The sequence below is a fragment of the Lepeophtheirus salmonis genome, chromosome 13 (genome assembly GCF_016086655.4).
Source record: "Lepeophtheirus salmonis chromosome 13, UVic_Lsal_1.4, whole genome shotgun sequence".
NCBI lineage: Eukaryota > Metazoa > Arthropoda > Copepoda > Siphonostomatoida > Caligidae > Lepeophtheirus > Lepeophtheirus salmonis.
The window spans coordinates 22400411-22403638 of record NC_052143.2 but is presented as its reverse complement, the minus strand read 5'-3'; the positions used below and the strand labels follow the sequence as shown (position 1 = coordinate 22403638).

The window sequence follows — 3228 nt, the reverse complement described above, 5'->3', positions numbered from 1 at the left end:
TCATTTCTTTTTAAATATGAACCAAGCTCCTACTCTTCTCTAATACTATATCAACTTAATTTACTGATAAGTTCCAGGGGGTATAAGGAGACAAGGAACACTAGATACACACAAAAGAAGGGAAAATTATTTTATTTCATGATTATTCAAGTCCTTGGGTTCCATTTAATAATAATAATATTCATAACATGTATTCGTTAATTGTATTTGGAAATAGACTTCTTTTCATGATATTTAATAGGAATAAGAGTTTTTATAAGGAAGCACAATTATGAAGTAGGGCTGGGTCAGCCTATATTAAGAAATACAAAGGGGAAAATGTCAAATTTTCTTAAACTATTTTCAATTGAACACCTTTAAAATAGTAAAAACATTGCCCCGGGTGAGGCTCGAACTCACGGCCTTCAGATTATGAGACTGACGCGCTGCCTACTGCGCTACCGAGGCAGGTACTTGACAGTTTTGTTATATATATTTAAATTTTAAAATTTTGGGACAAGTAAAATACTGGGACATTGCATAATTTATGTCTATTATTCTACACACACAGTAATGCTTTATTTTAGGTACTCTATATTCCCAAATACATACATATGTAGGTGGGTAGACAAGGAGATTAGAAACAGATTTTTGTATTATAGATATTAAGGAATGTTTAATTTTAAGGGGTAAATGTAGTTCACAAGTGTAAATTTGATTTTATAATGTGAATTAATTATTCATCAAAATGTAAAGGTTATATACTATAGAAAGATTCAATAAATTCACAAAATAAGCAAAAGGTAATAAATACCATAGCATGGAGCATACGATACAATTAAATAAAATTGAATTAAAGAGTAGCAGTAAAAAAATAAAATTGAGTTTAGTGGCAGCCATCTTTATGTATACGTCTAATGACTTGACAAAATTATGTGTCTACGTGTTTTCAAGTAATCAGATACATTTATGTGCAATGAGTACACATATAGGTATTTAAAATTACACCGCCCAATGGTGTCACAAGTTTCTTGATTTTCATGTTAATAATTTTTAAAGTTTCGGGTTTATTAGTTTGTTTAGTTCAATGTTTAATCTAAACAACTCTTGATTCTACAGCCATTTTTAAATAACGTCTGGATGTATGATTTATATATGTAGTTACATACAGGATAGTCCATTAAAATCTTAACACTTACTCATTCAATAATTAATTAAAGTAGAGTGATTGAAATTAATTCATATTTCGATACATTAAAGTAAAATAATTAGTTACAAAACAAAACAAAACTGAGCTCTATAGCTTAAGTAAAGTTGAAAAAATGACACTTAGACGTGATCGACGAATTATCTTTTGCGCAATCCAAACAGATAAGCGTCTCCAGGACCGCTGTCTACGCCGTCAGCAAATCCGAAACGTTGAAGAGGAAGAAAGGCTCAGCCATAAAGACCAGACTTGACCCATAAAAGTTAAAGAACCCAGCCAAGGCCAAACACCTCAAGTCCATGAGGGCCCGTGCAAGAAATATCGGGGTTTTACACCAGACTGTACAGAGAACTATCAAAAAAGTATGTGAAAAGAGCCTTAAGGGGGTGATGAGACCACTTTTGAACCAACATTGAAAGAACAATGAACTTTTGCCATCCAGACAACTCTGATGCCAACTCCCTCGACCACACCTTTTGGTTTTGGTTAAATACTATTTATTAATAAATTTTGAAACGTCAAATTTTCCTGCAAAAATCCGTTTTTGTCGTGTCACTAAAGTTAAAACAACACATTTATTTATGTTTCATTATGTCACCCTTCGTGAAAACAAAACGGAATTTGGGTGAAGCGCGGCTTGTTTGTTTTGATTTGAAGATAAGTGCAGGTGATGGTCATCGTTAGCAACATCTCAATGGAATGGAGCCAAGCTATGAAGCTTTATGCCAAAAGGCATTATTAAAATGTTAGGACGCTTCAAGTGGATGTCTTAATTCATCCACCGTATTTATCATATACTGTTCCTTCCGACTACCACTTGTTTTGATGACTCATGGCCTGGCCGGGTAGCACCTCAATACTTACGAAGACACTAAAAATTGGGTCGATTCTTGAATTTAGACGCCATATGCTTCTTCAAAGATGGATAAAAGTCATAAATAACAATGGTCAATACTTCACCTAAATTAAATGGAGCAAAATTTGCAGAAGATTCAAAATTACAAAAAAATAACCCTCAAAACTTATTTTTTCTACATATATGAATAACTTTTTTTATCATTGGTTAATTCTGTGTAGAAGCATCGAATTCAAAATTACACCACTTAATATATAATATAAGTGAAAGGTTATTTCACCATTATTCTCATTTAAAAAACTAAACTCAAGATGTTATAAGAATAATAGAACATTTGCTAAAAATATGATGCACATTACTTGCTATTATTTGCTTCACCTATCTTAATATTTTTAAATTAAGCATATACTTTGAATTTTTCCAGCAACTTGCAAGTCAAAAAAAATAAAAAAATTCTTGTATTTTAAATGAAACTTTTAAAAAAATCAAAATGGTTTTCCAACTATGTTATAAAATTTTTTTTAAAAGTAAAGTGTTAAATCAATATAATTTAGATATAATATATTTATGTATATTTAAACATTCACAAGCTTTTATAAAGAACACCAAATTCTTCACGGCAAATAAAGGGCCTAAATTAATAGCTGTTCTATGGCTTGCCAAAGGGATGGCATAGGTAGATAGATACACACATATTTAGGTACTGGGAGAATATTCTTTTAAAAATGTAGGAATTTATATGATACATTCATTATATCAGTGCATGGTTTTTGTAAATGCATTGACAGTCTCTTTTTTTAAAATATTTCGTTAATATATAATTGCATTCCCAAACTGTCAAGGATTTTATTATTATAGTACATATGTATATTAAATGCATTTAAATCAAAATTAAATTCTTGCATTCGACTCTTGATGATGAATGTTGTTCCCCAAAATTATAATAATAGTTCAATCATATAGTAACCCTTAAAAAACCATTTTAATTTAGTGTTTATAAACTATCAAAGTAACCCTTTTAAATGTTACTTGAACATCACTAAATGCATTGATCAAGTGCAGTTTATATGTGCAATAGATAGTACATACATATTTAGATGTTCCTTTAAATGCTAATGAATTCCTCAAGAAATTTTACTTTACCAAGTTTTGACATAGTAACACTTGATCTGAGTCCATGCCAACG

General features: G+C 30.5%; 1 non-coding gene across 1 annotated transcript; it reads right to left on the bottom strand.

Annotated features, from left to right (window-relative positions):
• Positions 1-374: 374 nt before the first annotated feature.
• TRNAM-CAU (transfer RNA methionine (anticodon CAU)) lies at positions 375-447 on the bottom strand. Its single transcript has one exon. It is a non-coding gene; the product is annotated as a tRNA-Met (tRNA).
• Between the last annotated feature and the right edge of the window lie 2781 nt (positions 448-3228).